Source organism: Xenopus laevis, chromosome 5S (assembly GCF_017654675.1).
Source record: "Xenopus laevis strain J_2021 chromosome 5S, Xenopus_laevis_v10.1, whole genome shotgun sequence".
NCBI lineage: Eukaryota > Metazoa > Chordata > Amphibia > Anura > Pipidae > Xenopus > Xenopus laevis.
Window position 1 is genome coordinate 115,884,431 of NC_054380.1, and position 20,315 is coordinate 115,904,745.

A 20,315-nucleotide genomic window follows, 5' to 3' on the forward strand; every position below is an offset into this window, starting at 1 on the left:
CGGCCATCTTTTTCCAAACCAGTGGTGTGTGTGTATCATTGGGATAGGAGGTATGGGGTTTTGCTCAGAGGGAAGGGGTGCAGACTCGACGCTGCACCTGTCATGTTGCAGACCTAAATTTTCTTTTTGTAAATGGTGCCAATATGTAGAGCGTCAACAACAGCATTAAATGCAAGTTTGGGTAGGTGCAACATGCTAAGAGATCCACCTCATCTCCTCAAGACAGGTGTACATTCCATCTTATTTATGGAGTTTATGGTTCTTCAAGCTTGGACTGGCCAGCCATGACACTGGACATGGAGGAAATCCTGGTGGGCCCCACTGCACTTATCTGCTGCCTGCCCAGGATCTGTAGGATGGAGGGGGAAGTGCTTTGCCCATGGGCAGATGTCTCCAGCACCAGGCAGTGGTGGCTACCAGAGGAACACAGAGGAGATGGGAAAATACTTGGGTGGGGGGACCTTAGCAGCAGGAGTGGGAGGCTCTTATGGTGAGGTTTTCAGTGAGTCTAACATTGTGGTTCTTCACTGGTCAGTCCCAAAAACATTTGCCACAATCCCAGTCCTGCATACAATTTCTTATATGTAAATACAGTAGGCTGGTTACTGTCATTCCCCTGTATGGTTTACCATCTAACAGTACTAACAAGAGAGAGTTCTAAATAATCTGGTGGTACTTGCCACAATCAATGTTATTATGTATAGAGCTTGGCACAGCCCCCATATCATAAGCAAGTGGAATCTGTTATCCAAAATGCTCGGGACCTGGGGTTTTCCGGATAATGGAGATTTCCATAATTTAGATCTTCATACCTGAAGTCTACTAGAAAATCATGTAAACATTAAATAAACCCAATAGGCTGGTTTTGCCTCCAATAAGGATTCATTATATCTTAGTTGGGATCAAGTACAAGCTACTGTTTTATTATTACAGAGAAAAGGGAAATCATTTTTTTTTTAATTTGAATTATTTCGATAAAATGTAGTCTATGAGAGACAGCCTTTCTGTAATTTTGAGCATTCTGGATAACAGGTTTCCAGATAACAGATCGCATACCGGTAGTAGTGTATACAGTTTAGAACAATGCAGAACAGGCAAATTAAAGTGTGGCCTGCACTCACAATACAGCAGTGAGACAGAATTTACAGATCCAGCTAATGTTTGGGACCTGGGGTTTTACGGATAAGAGGTCATTCCGTAATTTGGATCACCATATTTCAAGTCTACTAAAAATTTAAACATTACATAAACCCAATAGGATTGTTTTGGGAGTAATATCTTGTTGGGATAAAGTACAAGGTATTGCTATTATTACAGAAAAACAGTTCATCATTTTTTCAAACGTGAATTATCTGCTTAATATAATTCTTAGCTTTCAGAATAACAGGTTTCTGGATAAAGAATCTTATGCTGGTACAGGTAGGTGTAGTTTAATATGAATATTTTTCAGATTTGCCCTATATTGTGTACTTGTGTTTCAACCCTAAGCAAATACTGCTGGCACATACTCCTTTTCCTACTGCATATATATTTATGTATACATGGTGAAAATTGTACAGCACTACTGATGTATGGTCATAATAACAATAATCCTGAACCTTGCTGCACTGGGTGCACTGCATTCCTCCCCCTTTGAAACTAGTTTTCCCTTTGCTAACAGCAGAACTTGTGCTCCCTCTATGTCTGCCAACAGTGCATCCTGCTTCCTCTCTAATATCCCCTTCCCTGCCAGCCTGGCTTCCCATGCCCGCTGCACATAAAAGGCTGCTCTGAGCAACAAAGGGTTAAACCCGAAGTATGTGCAGCAAGGGAACGTGGTGATGAAATATGGCATTCCTGCGTGCAAAGTTATCACGACCTTCCTCGTCACTGCTAATTGCAGGAAATGCAGCTGTTTATCTGCACTGGGAATTTCTCCCTTTTTTCTTCTGCCATGGAGATGCCTCAAGCCCAATTCTGTTTTCTCTTTGATACCAAAGAAAAGGTCAAACAGGACTCTGACCCCTCATCATGGTCACTCGGAGCCTCTGTTGGAGTCGCCAAAACGAAAAAAGTAAATGACTGCGCACTCTCTCAAAGAAGTAAATGGGTTTGTTTATATTATCCATCTTCACTGTTTGGTGAGAAGAGTAATATCTAGTGATGGGCGAATTTCTTCGCCAGGCGCGAATTCGCAGCGAATTTGCTTGTTTCGTCGCGGCGAATACATTTGTGAACTGTTGACGACGGTTCCGATGCCGGCGCCCATTTTGACGCCGCCGAATTGTTGCTGGGGTCAAAATCTCAGTTGTGCCGATTCTTCCCCAGTTTTGCCGATTTTGCAGGAAATTAGCGAAATTCGTGGCGAAGTGAAACAGGACAAATTCGCACATCACTAGTAATATCTTCAACTACCCATTATAGGAACAGAAATCCATCCAATCTATATTTGGCAATAAACTTTTGATTTGAATGATTTTTGTTACATTTTTTACAGAAAAAAAAATTAATGGAAAACATCAGGTTCAGCGGCAGCAATAAATGGCTTATTCCACATCAAGGGCTAATGCAACTAATCCGGAGTAATTTTGCTCCTGAGATATACTACTTAGCAATTAGCGCTGATGAGACTGAAAGCAAAATTTGCAGTGGGTTAATGGTACTTTTGTGATTCTCCTGTATATCTTTGTGTTTAATTGTACCCAACAAAATTTCTCTGTATAGAAATGATCAGTGGCGTAACTAGATGATACTGGGCCCCACAGCAAATTCATTTTAGGGCCCCCAACATATCCAGGGGTTGAGCGGTTTTACCAATATATATTGAAATTGCTCATTAATTAGGGCCCCCTGTACCTCCTGAAATAATGGCAATTTAGTATTTAAGATTATCCAATGGCATAAACTAGTTAAAAGATATATTATAAATAGTAAAGCAGGGTTTAAATAAAGCAGGGTTTTACATATGAGCTGTTCTATGAAATATATTTATTAATGGCTCCCATTCAAAATGGTTAATAAATAGTGATGGGCGAATTTGTCCCGTTTCGCTTCACCGCTTCAGAATTGTCGCTGGGGTAAAAAAAAACCTTTGACGCCGGCGAATTTTCGCTGCAGCTTTGTGAATTTTTTGCAGGTGGCGAAACCAGGCCCAGATTTGGGGCCCGGGCCTAGGGCGGCAGGATTTTAGGGGGGGGCGGCATGCTGCCTAACCACACCCACATTGGTCCAGATGGTGAAAATTTGCACGAAAAAAGGGGAGGGGACAGGGGTGACAAACGGCAGTAGGCCTAGGGGCGGCCACTATGTAAATCCGGCCCTGGGCGAAACGGGGGAAATTTGCAGTGAATTTGCGCCTGCCGAATAAATTCACCTATCACTATTAATAAACACTGGTGTAACATCATGCATAAAGAGAAACACACAGCTTTATAAACATGCCCTTTCTTCTGCCTAGTTTTTCGTTAGGATGTTGGATTTTATTATTATTATTTGCATATCTTTCTATTCATGCTCTCTCCAATTCATATTCAACTTTAATATCACTACTGTACATCACACCAAATTTTAAAATGAACTTACCCTTAAAAGCTGCCAGGGGACAATTTGAGCTGCGAGGCATGCTTATCCTGTTATAATAAAAATACAGCTTGAACTCCCATTAGAATAATTATAAAAAAAAGTTGGTTTTTTTTAAACTTCAAAACAGGATAGAAGCAGCCGATGCTAAGGGGCCATGCTAGTAAGAGCGACCAGAGCATCACAGATGGAACCAACTGTTCAGCAAACAAATGTAGGAAAATGGCTACAATACCTGTTGGCACATGCTCGGTGCATAAAGCAGCTGGTAAAGGAATGAGCACCACTGGCCAGATTCCATGAGCTTATTCACTGGTCTGTACTCAATGGCAGAATGGATAATGTTCAATATTTACAGCCTGGCCAAAGGCCTTTGTTTTGTGCCAAGCACTATGGGCACTTTTACTGCCATTGATAAAAACTGTAGCAGGTATTATTGCATTGCCACGAGCAAGAACATTAATGTTAGCATTTATTCGCTTATATCGGATCAGAAAACAAGCCACATAATCTCCCAATAATCAAAGGAAAATACATGAAAAACCAGGCAATATAGTAGCAAATCAATCTGGCCTGCAGCTAGCAATTTGAAAGTCAGAGGTTGCTACAGCTCATTCTCAATGCCGATTATTATAAAGCAATTTACGGTAAATTCTTAGCTTTTCTGTACAATTCCTTTAAACTTGGCCCAGCCTAAAACCTTAAAATTGTGGTTTAGAAGGAATCAAAATGACACATGGATCACTGCAGGGCCCACAGGCATGTAAGCAAAACCGCAGTCGTGTTAGAGGATAGAGAAGGTGTTATTTTAACCACTCCAGTACTACAGGGGGGACACACCCAACATATAATCAGCATTTCCCGGGTTAAATCCATTCAGAGGAAGTATAGATTTCAACTTCTCAGCTCTATGGCGCCATTGAAAAGCTTCTTAATTTGCTCTGTAGAATTTGATAGATGAATGATTACTATTTTACCTACTTGGAAACACTGGGAATAGAAGCAAATGTGTATCACTGGGCCTTTCGTAAAGGCAATTTCACCCATGGGAAGCGTCTCCCATGTTGCCATAAAGAACCCGAAAATACCTGCCCCTCTTCATTCACTTAGAGTATTGCATGTGAAACACTTGTGTCCACCCAAGGTAATCGTGCAAAAATGCCTCTTTCTGCATTTTCGGCCAGTTACCAGGGATCACCACATGTAAAGTGTTTGCAGGGGATATAAATAGATAGAATGAGTAGTAGTCAATAGGCTAAAATATTTCACTGTCAAAGAGACATAGGGGCAAATTCACTATGCGCTGAAGCTCCTAACGCTAGCGTCAATTCGCTAGCGTTGGTCATTTTCGTTACTTCGCAAATTCACTAACGAACGCATAAATTCGCTAGTGTTACTTCGCACCCTTACGCCTGGCGAATTTGCGCAACGGACATAACTACGCAAATTCACTAAAGCCCGCATTGTACTGAACGCTACCTTTTACGCTAGACTTCCTTCGCCACCTCAGACCAGGCGAAGCGCAATAGAGTAGATAGGGATTGCTTCAAAAAAAGTTCAAAATTTTTCTAAGTCCCAAAAAACGCTGGCGCTTTTTCTATATTATGGGCGATAGACTGAAAAAGATCAAAAAAAATTTTGGGGCTCCCCTCCTTCCCCCCTACATTTACTAACTCATGGCAACTTAACTATACAGGGGGCACATGTGTAGGGCAAAAAAAAAAAAATTATTTGTTGTTTTGAAGGTTTCCCATGCATTTGTAGTGATTGTACGTATTCCTCCAAATTTGAATTTGGCGCCGTATGCAAATTAACCATCGCTATCGTAGCGAATCAACGCTAGCGCAACTTCGCAACCTTACGCTACCCCTGAGCGCAACTTCGGATTTTAGTGAATTTGCAGAGCGCTGGCGAAGCTACGCCTGGCGAAGTGCGGCGAAGTCACGCCTGGCGCAACTACGAATCTTAGTGAATTTGCCCCATAGAGACACATAGACAGATAGCAGATAAAATGTACATAGTAAAGTGAAGGTAAATATATGTAAGCATACAGATGAAGAGATAGACAGAGACAGACTAATGGTGACACATACAGAACAAGAGTTTCGTTTAGTGATTATACAGACGTGCCCTTCTAACTAAGTGGCTGATTAACTGTAAGGAATTCTTGTCCAATTAAATGAATGGAAAATATAGTTGGGTTCTGGCAAAGTAACACAATCTGTCTAGGGCCGCTGGACTCAGGGCTGTTCTATCCCGGGAAATGAAAAGAGACATCAAGCCTCCTGCCAACTGAACCTCCTTCATCTGCCAAAACTGGGATTAAAGTGACAAGGACTACTGACAGCCAACAACCTTCTCTGTATCAGTTGAGGAGAGGCCAAGATAAACATGCAGGTAAAATGAACTTGGTTGTATGTGAATAAAAATCTTCTACTACTGGCTAGGATCAAGAGTGTAAAGCCAAGAATAAAACAGACCTGGAACTGAGCAAGATAATCGATCGTGTAGAAGATGGTTTTAAGAAGAAGGTTTAAAAGTCCACTGGGCCAAGGACTGAAGTGAATAAAAAGCACTGTGGAATATGTTGGTGCTATAAATATAAAGTATAAGAATTATAAAGGCAAGCTCCTCAAGAAAAATGTATGAGATACATCATTTCTCATATGCAGCAGTTCTGTGCATGAGGATTCTCTGGTTAGGTCCTTGTCCTTCTGTCCAGGGGTGCTGCATCAGCAATTGCTGAAACTCTAGAGGAGACACTTGAGGGTTATTAATAAAAATCAATTTTTTTCGGATTTTTTTTTAAAAAAAATGTCAGACCAAACTAGAATCCACGATGCATGCAACCTTATTTATTATTAAAAAAGCACAATTTAATCGGATCGGGGACAAACTAGATAAAACCGAGCACGGACCACAGAAACTTCCAAATAGGATAGGGACCTCTCCCATTGACTTATATACAACCTCGGCAGGTCTGAGATGCCAGATTGTCAGATTCTGACTTTTCCATATTCGGGGGATATAATAAATCTTGAAAAATTTGAGTTTTTTTTTTTTTAAACTAAAAATTCTAATTTTAAAGTTAAAAAACTAGAATTTTTCGAGTTTTTGCCATTTGGACTTTAATAAATAACCCCCTTAACCAGTAAAATGCCTTTATGCAATTCAGTGCTTTTCAGACCCTTGCAAAGGGTCTGATATGTTTGAAATATATATAATATGTTAATTATATCTGCCCCACAACCCACATTTCACTGGTTCTTAAACTCATTTAGAAATCCTGTGGACGAAAGCTCTGGAGCCCTAAGAAGTGCAAACAATAGAACCCATCAATGAAGCACTCATGCCCATGGCATTTGTGCAATCTGAATTCTGTTACTCTCAGTGGATGCAATTTCTGCATCAAAAGCTGCGCTCCCTCGCTTTTGCATCTCAATTATTCGCAAACAAGGAACTTTGAATCCATGTGTCTTATCCCACCTCTTCAAACACTGTAATTGCCAACAGTAGCACAGGGTTGTTTTTATTAACGGAGGGCCCTGCAGGTGACATTTATCAGAGATTCTAAAGGGAAAATTCTTAGCAAAGAGGTTGTTTTTTTATATAACTCACATGCTGTTCCTATAAGAAGGCTGCTGATTTGGGAAAAACATGAAAAATAATTATTTTTAACCCATTTACCCAGATAACAATGTACAGATAGTCTGTGAGTGTTACTCAAGAGTCAAAAGCTATCTAAAGAGCTACATGTAAACAGGTGACAAATCTAATGCCAGGCGTGAATTTGCGGCGTATTTCCACGTTTTGCTGCTGGCGAATAAAGTCACAAAACTGCAGAGAAAATTTGCCAGTGAAAAATCTGCTACGTCCAAAAAATTTTGGGCGTGCGTCAGAATAGTCACGCACATAAAAATTTGTCATGCATCAAAATTATTCGGACACTCATTGACTTTAATACATTTGGACGCGGACACCGAAATTGACGCGCATCAAAATAATTTTGACGCCAATTGACTTCAATGCTTTTGCGAATTTTTTCGCGCATTTCACTGGAAATTGCTAATTTTTTGGCAGAGCAAATCGGGACAAATTTGCCCATCACTACTAGTAACCCATGGCAAATAATCATACATAAGTGCTGCTTGCTGATTGGCTGCTATGGATTCCTAGAGCTGGTGCAAGCTGTTGAACTTTAATTTAGTTAGATCAGGGGTGCCCAAAAGGTCAACCAGGATCTACCAATAGACCTTTAGCTGGTGATCAATAGATCTCAAGACACTGTCACCAAACAGCTTATCTATATCACCCTCCAGTTTCATGCTTTTCATTCAGTTATTTATTATGTTAAGGTTACATAAGTAGTGATGGGCGAATTTATTCGCCAGGCATGGATTCGCTGCAAATTTCCGCATTTAGTCACCTGCGAATTGTCTTGTGAAACTGCTGCAATTTTTTTTTCGAGATTTTTGCAAATTTTTCGGTTAGGCAAAACGGGACAGATTCGCCTATCACCATACATAAGAAATAGCTGTTTGTTAAATTTAGCAATATAAATTCTCTAATACATCAATATAATACTTAAGTAATATTTTCCAAGGAACAGAATGCTAACAATACTTTTATGGAGTAGCTCATAATGGGACAACATCCCTAAAAGTAGACCCTGCGTTAGTAAAGTATGGGCACCACTGCTAACTTGCCTAATTGGCTTGGGAATGTGTATTGGTGTGTTAACTGTAGGGATGGCCCTTATCCACAATTTAGGGCTCTTAGGGCTCTTACACATGAGCGTTCTGACCTGCGCTCCCCTGCGTTCCGTTTTTTGGCGTTCAGCCGCAGGGGAGCGCAGGAATAGACGCAAGTCATTATTTGAAATGGGGCTGTACTCACTCAGGCGTGTGTAGGCGCCGAACGCAGGAAAAACGCAGCATGTTGCGTCTGAACCTGCGTTCGGCGCCTACACGCACCTGAGTGAGTACAGCCCCATTTCAAATAATGACTTGCGTCTATTCCTGCGCTCCCCTGTGGCTGAACGCCAAAAAACGGAACGCAGGGGAGCGCAGGTCAGAACGCTCACGTGTAAGAGCCCTTACAGACGAGCGTTTGAAGCTGCGCTCCACTTCTTTCCGTTTTTATGCGTTCAGTCGCAGGGGAGCGCACGAGTAGACGCATTCAGTTTTTTTCAATGGGGCTGTACTCACACAGGTGCATGTAGGCACCGAATGCAGGAAAAATGCAGCATGTTGCGTCTCAACCTGAACTTCACACCGAATGGGAACCCTAATTTGAACATGCAAATAAGCAAAATCCCTCCAACAATTGAGTATGCAAAGAAAAGATGAAAGATGAAAAGTCGTGATATCAAAGGCTCGGATTTCGTTAGGCCAGGCACTGGGATTTGACTGAATCAAAATTCTACATAAGAAGACTGGGATTCAGACAAATTCTGAAACAAATCCAGGGTTTGGTGCATTCCTAGCTCACTGTCAGAATGAAAAAACCCTGAGCCTCATTTTCTTACCACGTCCCAAATTTAAAATATTGGTACAGTTTACTTTTTTTTGCCCAAATGTATTTTAAACAAGCATTCCAGCTATATTATGCTTAAAGCAAAATTTTGCTTCTCCCATCATTCACATGCTATGCATAAATAATATTGGCACAATTGCACCCCTTTGTAAATTGCTGCAGTGTTTGTAATAGTTGCCAAGTCAAGTACACAGCTTTCATTTGCATGCTATTCAGTTGGACCAAAATAATTTAGGGGTATACCCTGGGCCTCCAGCAGTAACGGAACTATGAGCGCCGGAGCCCAGATGCAGGTGGAACATCCAGGTCCCCTCATCCCCTATCGGATACAGTTTTCAGGGTGCCTCTGCATCGGTGTGAGCATCCGGAAGGCCCTAAAGGGGTGCGGGCAGAGGTGTGATTGCACCCCTCAAACCCCCAGTAGTTCCACCCCTGGCTACAAGTGCAAGAGGGTGCCCCTTATTGCTCACATAGCAATCACTAGTGCCTGGGGTAAGATGCAATCTGGATAAGCAATGCAACAAATGACTGTTCTATGGCCATACTCGCTGGCCTTCTCTGAAGGGTTTAAATAATAAAAATTAACTGGTAACTGTTATACAATATATATGTAAAAGCACATAAAAAAATGATTGGTTCTTATGAGATTAATTGCAGTGTTTTGGACAGAAAACAGCAAATAAACTGGATCCTAGTTGGTGAATTATTGTTTGTAATTGCTGCAGCTGCACTCTATCCAGGGAGTGTTTCATACATTTAGTAATTAAGCTACAAAGCAAATTAGCAGAGAAAAACAGCTTTCTCAGCCGTAGTCTTATCAACACGCTTAAGTCAACATGGGGACTTTTCGATGGGAAATTCTCCCTTTCCAGCCAATTTAAGATAATGCCATTTAAGGGTGAGAAATAAAAGGGAGAAACTCAGCAAAGTAAAAGCAACGCGTGCCAATACCTGATGGGAACTTTATTCATTGAGGTTACACATACACATAACCAATATGTACCGTTCTTGGAACTATATCTAAATTCTAGACCATAGGCAGCCATCATGTACTAGTTATTAAATACTAGGAATAAACCAACTAAGAAGCCTGGAGCTTCTGGATTCCAGGCAACAGTTGCTCCCAGAAACCATTCACTATCCTGTACTGTACATGTAGCCCCTGTCATCTGCCACTTGCACCCAGCCTGGAGCCCAGGTATTCATTCCATAGGCTGTGTATGCAGTATGTGGTGACTTACTTTGCTTTGATATTAGCCTTTTAGCTGAGGAGCTGGAGTAGATAAAGTTTATATGTATAAAAATGTGCAAACTATTTGCAAAATGTTTCACCTGTGCAACCCTATGTTACTTTTTGTTATCTAGCAGAGGGAAGCTTTGAAGTGTTCAGACCAACACTACTAAACAGCAAATCTTTATATGATTTGGTCACCCATATGGTAGGCCAAAGCAGGTTGATCTGGCCTGGCCCCTGTGCAATTCGTTGGATCATAATGATGGCCTATTTAGACTTGTTATGAGAAAAATCTGCTAACAAATCCATAATTATCCATGATATTTTTTGTCTAAATTATTTAGTCTTGTTCCACTTATGGAAACATTGCTTTTACAGAATGATACTGCCTTTGAGGCAGCACTTTCTCATGGTGGTCTCTCTCTCTCTCCTCTCTGAAATCCCAGAACCATTGGACTCAATAGGAGAGTTGGAATTATCTCCTCTCGCTGTCAGTTCAAACCTATTCCTATTTCTCCAGCCTTCTCATTTAACTCTTTTGAGGTGCATTCCCTTCAGATCTTCCACCCTTTCTCTGGGCGGGTGGCTGTCATATACAGACCAACACCAGCCTCCTCCTCTTACCTTCCTTTCTGACTGACACCTGGCTCTCTTTCTTTCTCTGTACTGACAGCCCTGCAATCATCCTTGCTCATTATGTACTATCGATGATGCTTCACAACCCCGGCCCTCTCGTCTTCCCTGCCCAACCTCGTTCTTTGAGCTCAAGTAGTGGATGAACACTCCTATTCATAAGAATGGCCATTTTCTGGATCTAGTCTTTACTAAAAATCTATCTGTCTCTGGTTTTAACAGTGACCCCTTCCTCCTTTCTGATCATTTGGTTACATTTTCCATCTATAACTCTCCTTCCCCACATGCTCCTTCCCTCACTGACATTGACATCCTGGCCTTAGCTCAGTCTTTTAGGTCCAGCCTCTCCTCCTTTAGGGAGATGACTGATCCTGACACCTTGATCAGTGAGTATAATCACATACTATCTCCATCATTGGCTCATTTGCTTCCTTACAGGCTAAATGCTCAAACCAACTCCCCTGGCTGAATTCCCAAACCAGATCCCTATGCACCTGTGCAAGATCTACTGAGCATATGTGGAAGAAATCCTGTACGCAAGCAGACTTTATTCAATTCATTCTACTGTCTTGCCTCAATTCTGGCCTGTCGAAGGCCAAGCAAGAGTACCATTATAAATAATTATAAACAAGGTTGGACTGAGCTAGTGGGACACTGGGAAAAAACCCGGGGGGCCCTGGCCCTCATTGGCACAATTTTCCGGCTCTTCTGTATTCTGTATTCAGAGCAGTGTTCTGGTTCGTAGCAACTGCGCATACACCAAAGTGCCGGAAATTGCCAAAGGGAAGGAAGAGGGCCCGAAGAATACCGAAGAGCCAGAAGATGGCACCCATGAGATCCACTGCACTTACTCTGCACCCATACATGATTAATGAATTAGGGGCACTTTCAGGGGTAATCACCTATGCTGGGGGAAGCTGGGAGGGAGGACTATGTAGGATAGGGGGTTTTTATTATTGGGGGAGTTTAGTTCTCCTTTTATGTAGGGGTGCTGCAAAGCTCTGTACTTTTTCAGTTGTTCTCCCTGTAAGTCTTTGGGAGATAAGCAGTATGTGTCATGGGATGGAGGTAGCAATTCTAGGAGCTGGATCTTGTGACTGGGATGGCAGAAGCTTTCATCATAGGCCTGTAAAGACACCTCACTAGAACTCATGTATAACAACAGCATGTATGAGGGCTGATTTACTAACAGCAATCATATTTTAGTTTTTATATTCTATCTTGATGAAAGCTCTGCGGAACACAGCATTCACTGATGGTAACCCCCACTGTGTAATTTAGGATCTCTGCTAGTATTTATGTGAACCGCAAATGCCCCATGTTGTACAGGCAGAACTATTGCTTTTTGTGAGAGAAATTTATGGCATATGCTATAAGTCAATCCTCAAAAAGCACTGCTTTTGGCCAAATATTAAAAGCACATTTTCAACAAATCTGTCTCTAGCAAATGTGAGGAATATGACGCATATCCACATGTACTGCTGGGATCAGGGAGGACTTTAAAGGTAAAGTTAGTGGGGGTGGTAAGTTGTCAGAAATTGCCTGGGTGAGCACATGCACAGAACAGAAATTCTTCAGTACCCAGTTCCGATCCTCTTCCAATCATGGTGATGTACAGTATTTCGAGAGAGTCCGAGATCTACAACAGGTCACCCACAGGGTTGATTCTTAGTCAGTAGAATGTTGAGTATGTGTTGTCATGGTGTCAAGAGCGCGCTGCAGCACTCCCGTCCGCGACTAGTCCTCATCCAAAATGGTGGCACCCATGGTCACCACGTGGGTTCTGGCGCCGGTGCGCCAACGTCAGCATACAAATGTGTGAGGTCATGATGCCGTCATTTTGGCGCCAAATTTGAAATAAAAGGAAGCCCAGGATGTCGCTTCAGTGCCCAATTATAGGATTTGTTTGTTGCATTCCTGGGTGTTCCTAAATTCCTTAATTACTGATTCTTGGACTTTTGACCTTTGTCTGAACTCTGGACTTTGATTCTTTGCTGCCAGCCTATTGAACTATTGCCTGATTCCTGACTACATTTATTATTGATCCCTTTGGTTACCGCGAACTTGAACTTTGTCCTGAAGCTTCCTCCTTGGTCCGGACTTCTCCGATAGGAGCCGATAGGCCCCTGACACAAGGATTTCTAAATGTCAAATGTAATTAGTCTGGTCGCATCAGTGGGATTGTATCTCTACCAGCATTCCCTCTCTTTAACTATAGGAAAGACTATCTTTGTACTCAAAGATCAATAATACCAATGTTGTCCTTCACCACTTCTTTTAGTGACCTTCATAGACACGTTTACATTACACAAGTCTTCAAGTTGTCTACCATTTTTTGAACAGACCTTAACCTTGATATGGATTTGGAGCAGCACCTACAGTAATTGTATTTTAGACACTTTATAAATTGGTGGGGGTGAGTATATCATTTCTTATAACCACGTGGACATCTTTTTGCTATTTATTTTTACTGATTATTTTATTTTTAGCCCTGAATGCCCTTACAGTAATGGCACAAGGGGTGCTTTGTGTGCCACAATATTATTTAGCCCCGAGAAATGATATAATGAACCCTTGTTGCAATTGTCTGCAAATGGGATAAATGCCTGGAGAAGTCTCCCACTACTACTATGTTTGCAGATAACTTACCCAAAGTGATTGTAAGGCCATTACCATTAAAGTCAGTGGGTGGTGCTTTTGGGCATTTTGGCACTCAAACGACCAATCCTTCGAAATTATCGTACGGTTAGTGGGATTCGAACAATCGTACATCTTACGATTTTTCGGCCGACATCTGTAAGGAAATTGATCGGTCAGGTCAAAAAATCTTTGTCCGCCCCAGTGCAATCTATCTATGTTTGCAGGGCCAAGCAGGCAGCTCCCCTTTGTTTTCCTGGCAAATTGGTCTTTTTAGTTGATGGTCAATTCATACGATCGTTCCGAGATAATCGTGGTCTCACGATGAATATCGGATCATTTAAAAATCTCAACATCTATGGCCAATTTTAATCATTTCATTTAGGTACAATCCTTGGGCTCTGTGTTTCTCTAGACCTTTTACTGCCAAATAAACTGGGTCCAGGCAAAGTGCTTGACATTGTTAATCACATATTCAAAAGATAAGCCAGTTATTTGCTATAAACTTACTAACATAAAATGCAACCAGAACTAACATACTGTATTAGCACGCTAGTTAGGGATCGTATTTGGAGCTGCCAAAATGTCATGCAAAGGACTCAGCTGGTAATTTTATGACAGAACTCAGTTCTCTACATAAGCTTCTCTTAGAATAACAGCCTGAATGACAGTTCTAAGGGCTTTATTTGGTATTCTATTATTAAAACCCTTGTGGGCAGGAAGAAAAAAACACACATAGCCCATTCTCATGGGGTTTCCAATAAATAGCATGTAACCTGATTTTCAAATGATATTTGATACATATTGCAAAATAATACAAATGGGGGGAGGGGGTTGCACACGATTTTACCAGCTCTTTAGCCATTTCACATTTGGGTTTCTATGGTATGCAGCGCTTGCAACATTTCACTGTATCAACGTTTATTGGTGCTTGCTAGGATTGACTCCCTAAATATTGCGGCACATTAAGAAGATCTGGATTTCCTGCCGGATAAATGTACAATGGGATTTGTAAGGTGAAAGCTGTAGGGTTTAATGTCAGCCGATCCTGATTCTCTCTGTATTTTTCTTGCAGATCTGATCTAAAGGAGAAACACATGGCGGCAAATTGAGCAGCGTCAGAGACTGGCTCAAGTTGTTAGTGTTTCGGAATGAGGAGATAATGGATCCTGACCTCATTAGCTCTAATCTTTATCAACAAGTTAAGGTTTTAAAGATTTCACTTGTAAAAAGAAACAGTGGAGTCTGCACCTCGTAAAGATCTTAATTATGGATGTGTGGAAAGAAATCCTGAAGCATCTGCACAAAATGGAGAGGAATGTCTAGTTGATCAAGTACATGTGATTGTTTGAAGTCTAGGTACCACCTACTGTTCCTTATAATCCCTCCTGCTTCTCAGCATGAACTGACAGTATGTTCTACATAGTATAACTGCTCTCCACTCTTGCTCCTATTGCTCAATATCCATGTACTTTGTACTGTTCCACCTATAGTGCCCTACAACTACCAGCATATAAAAACTCATGTTCTATTCTGATGTTAATTCAGATTCAATCCCCATCCACTATCTCAGCTATTGGCTTCTTGTTGAAACTGTTCAGAGACAATGGGCTCTCCAAACCCTTTACTCAACCTGTTTCTACAGCCAAAGCCAATGGAACAACTTTTGAAAGATATACACAAAGTAAGTTCTAAAGATGTCCACATGGCAACAAGGCAAGTCCCAATGCAATACATAGACTCTTGAAATGTCTACATCTAATTGATAGAAAATTAGTTGAATGCCAATAATTTACCTAAAACCAGCTATGCACCTAATCCACTATTTTGGAAAATTATGGGGACTGCATGCTGCCCAGTCGCATTCTAAGAGCACCAGGGATGAACAGCTCTTGAGTGCTTCAGCGCATGGGCGCGTGCAGTGGGGGTTTCGGCACTAGGACCGTGTGGCCTATGGGCTCCCGTGTAGGAAATCCGGGCCAGACCGAATCTGAATTTGCATATGCTATTCAGGGCAGGGAAGGGAAGAAGAGAACGTTGCAGTGAGTGCACATTAAGAACCTTTTACTTTCTTGTTTTTACGATTTTAAAGGGTTACTGTCATGGGAAAAAAATTTTTTTTCAAAATGAATTAGTTAATAGTGCTGCTCCAGCAGAATTCTGCACTGAAATACATTTTTCAAAAGAGCAAACAGATTTTGTTATATTCAATTTTAAAATCTGACATGGGGCTAGATATTTTGTCAATTTCCCAGCTGCCCACAGTCATGTGACTTGTGCCTGCACTTTAGGAGAGAAATGCTTTCTGGCAGGCTGCTGTTTTTTCTTCTCAATGTAACTGAATGTGTCTCAGTGGGACATGGGTTTTTACTATTGAGTGCTGTTCTTATATCTACCAGGCAGCTGTTATCTTGTGTTAGGGAGCCGCTATCTGGTTACCTTCTCATTGTTCTGTTGTTTGGCTGCTGGGGGGGGAAAGGGAGGGGGCGATATCACTCTAAATTGCAGTACAGCAGTAAAGAGTGACTGAAGTTTATCAGAGCACAAGTCACATGACTTGGGGCAGCTGGGAAATTGACAATATGTCTAGCCCCATGTCAGATTTCAAAATTGAATATAAAAAAATCTGTTTGTTCTTATGAGAAATGGATTTCAGTGCAGAGTTCTGCTGGAGCAGCACTATTAGCTGATTCATTTTGACATTTTTTTTTTCCCCCATGACTGTATCCCTTTAAAGATTTGGTTTGGCCAAGCACAAGGATTTGGAAAGGGGGGGGTGCAAAGTCGGCCCGAGCCTGTCTGATCTGCGGGTAAACCAGCGGGTCCCACAGGTATCGGGGCAGCCCGCATATCACTTGTTACAAGGTTTGTTCCCCTTTAAGTTAACTGGGACCCGTCACCCAAAAAAATTATTCAAATCCTATTTTTATCATGTTAGTCAAGCAAAGTTAACTTAAATTACGCTGTTTAAATTATTTTGTGGACACTGTTATTAAGACAAGCCTTGTATCATCTCAGAATCTTGTTTGTGCACCAGAATGGGGGACCTGATGTCCATCCCCATGTACTGGCTACACAATTAAACGGTGAACAGAACGGGGGAATGTGGGGAGAGCAGTGACATCTAGGAAGTGCTGAATGGAAAGTGAAAGTAATTGTCTGCCCCACCTCTATGCCCATAGCATAGTGGAGGGGCAGACAATATTTGATTGACAGCTGAGATTTTTAAACAAGTTTAAAACAGCTATGAATGCTTTAATAAAAACAAGAATTTGGATTTCATGTTTAATATGAAAAGGACTTTTATTATACAGTATTTTTTATCTGGGTGACATGTCTACTTTAACTTTTAGTATGATTTAGCGAGAGATATTCTAAGATAGTTTACAATTGGTTTTCATTTTTTATTATTTGTGGTTTTTGAATTATTTAGCTTTTTATTCAGCAGCTCTCCAGTTTGCAATTTAGGCAATCTGTTTGGGTCAAAATTACCTTAGCAAACATGCAGTGATTTGAACAAGAGACTGGAATAGAAATATGAGTAATCAAAAGCAGCAATAACAATACATTTGGAGCTTTACAGAGCATTTTTATGGGGTCAGTGACCCCCGTTGGAAGAAGGCAAATTATTGTTATAAAAACTATATAAAAATAAATAATGAAGACCAATTGAAAAGTTGCTTAGAATTGGCCATTCTATAACATACAAAAAGTTAATGTTAAGGTAAACCATTCTTTTAAGCTCATTGGCCCATTTTAAATCCTCACATGAACTCTGGGACAGAACTTCTAAACTGTTTTCCATCAGAGAAAACTTAAGGAGGCCATGCACGGGCAGATTAAAGATGCCAATATCGGCCCTTTAAACCGATTCGGCATCTTACCTGCCCATGTGTGGGGGCTCCCGACGGGTCCTCCCGATCGATATCAGGCCAAAAATTGGCCAGATATTGGCCAGATATTGATCGATCAAGTTTGATTTTTTGTACGATCCAGGACTGCATCGGCTAGGTTATGCAGTCCTGCGACCCTTCTGAGCACATTCGTAGTATTGTAATACGATCGTTCGGCCCCAGGGCCAAACGTTCGGATTCATCCGATATTGCCCAGCTGTTAGTGGGCAAATCAGGTTAAGATCCGCTCATTTGGTGACCTTGCCAAACAAACGGATCTTATAGTGTATGGCCACCTTTACGTATCTCAGTCTGCATGGCTAGTAACTATTAGTGATGGGCGAATCTGTGGCGTTTCACTTCGCCGAATAATTTGCGAATTTTCAGCGAAATTCTCGAAACGGCGCCGGCAACTCGTTTTTGATGATTTTGACGCTGGCGTCCATTTTTTACGCACATTCGCTGGCGGAAATGCGCCGGCATCCAAAAAAACGGACACCGGTGAATTTTTATGCCGGTTTTGCGAATTTATTCACCGGCGGCGAATCGCGGGAATACGCCCATCACTAGTAACTATCCAATTCTTTCAGGTAACTAATTAAAGTCTCTAGGTGATTACCAGGTTGACTATAAGACTAGGCCATACTGGGAGGAGAGCTAAATGATGTCACAGGAGCTTATTGGCCTAAAACTGGAATAGTGACACTATAAATTAGTACTTGGAGGTCAATGCTTGTTCAGGGCCTTTAACACATATTTAAAAAAGTTAAAACACTGACATAAGCATAGATATGTATATATAATGAATATATAATTTTCCTTTTGCAGTTTTCACTGACAAGTGTTCAGCCTAAACAAATATGTTTTAATTAACTGTATTCACTTTAAAAAAAAATATAGATATATATATAATTTCTGAGTCATAAAAATCAGACCTTGTGGTTTCATATTGCCCAGGAAAGCAAACCCACAAGACTTCATATCAGATTGCACGTATTTTCCTGTATTAGTGTGCGCCAGAGCCAACAGTCTGAAAACAAAAGGCGAGCTGGCTCCGTACTCTCAGGGGCTGCACTCTGAGTCGAGTTCTCAGCTTCATATGGGAAATCAAACTTTGCAGCATCACAAGCTGTCCTTGTTGCCAATCATATTCTAGATGAAACAGGAATGGTCCTTATTGCTCCTTCTATCACTTACAGAGAATAACTGGCTCTAATAATATTTAATTTTTAACTTAAAACCTTAGTATATCTCTAACATCTCTACAAACCACCATCCTGGTATTCCTTCTACTTGTCCCGTTCCAAAATCTGTTCTGCCCTAGGCAACCCAGCCGACTATGTTGCCCCTCCTTGTGCGCTAAAGAGTGCACACACAGTCTATACCTGCCACAGGTGGACTGGGACACCAGGGACTCACCCAAAAACCTTTGACCAGGGGCCCACCAATTAATCTTAGACCAGGTGTCCACTCTTAATACTATTTTTCTTCCTCTCCTCACTCAACCTCTATTCTCTTAATTTCTTTTCATACTATACTCTATTTTTCCAACTATTTAGCCACTATGTTCTCATAAAAATAGGGAATGGACATGAAATAGGTCAAATGTTTGGCAGCATGAGGGCCCATTGACACCTGGGCCCATCGGGACTTTTCCTGGTATCCCGGTGGACCAGTCCAACACTGCACAAGGGTCAGAAATAGGGGAAGGCAGCAGAAGAAGTACGTGTCTGGCGACCCTCTGCCTTTCCGCCCCTAGGCACTTGCCTCATATGCCTACCCCTAGTTCTGGCCCTGAATATCATATTATACTTATTGCGTCTCGCTGGCTCAGAGGTAATTTAAATATCAGGTAGACGTCATCAGATAAGGGGTATGAACATGTCTTGATCTGGCGGCTGCATTCAGAAAAGTCAATCTAATAAGCGCAGAACAATGGTGTAACTAGTTGTTACTGGGCCCCAAAACAAATAAATTTTAGACCCCCCCAACAAAACCAGAGGTTGAGCTGTGTTACCAATATATGTTGAAATTGCTCATTATTTAGGACCTCATGGGGGCCACTGTAATTCCTGGGCCTCCCTGCAGCCACAGGGTCTGCTTCCTCTGTAGTTCTGCCGCAGACTGTATCTCCCTGACATAAGCCACTGCTAAAACAGTGCTGGAGGGCTGACAGATGAAAAAATTAGAAAAGTGGCACGGGTCCATTTATATTAATCAAGTGACAGGCTTTACTTCGTTCCTGCCAGAAAACAGCAGCATTTGCATGCTATATGGTTGCAAAACCATGCACCTTTCTTAGTGCTCTAGCCTCAAATTAAAAGACACAGGATCAGATGCTCCCCAGATGGATTGTCTGAGACATACATGCATATAGTCACTGCAACCAGCGTGCTCTCAGATAACCCCGGAGAAGCAATAAGCCTACAGTGCTGTCCTTTTCTAATGTGCCCTGCAGAACATCCCCCAGCCTCCCTCTCTGCTTCTGCTCCAGGATTTTGTGCAGGTTTTGCCGCAGACTGGGATTTGGTGTTTACCGATCTGGGCAAGAATTTTTTTTTGGTAGCCTTTTTGAAATACTGTATACAATTTCTGCTGGTTTTACAGCCTTAAAGGAGAAAGGAAAGCTATGGAGGTATTTTATTGCCAATAGATTAGCTGTAATATTGCAAGCTAGAATGCTATATTTATTCTGTAGAATGTTTTACCATACCTGAGTAAAAAGCTCTAGAAGCTCTCTCTGTTTGTTTAGGATAGCAGCTGCCATATTAGCTTGGTGTGACATCACTTCCTGCCTGAGTCTCTCCCTGCTCGCTTATAGCTCT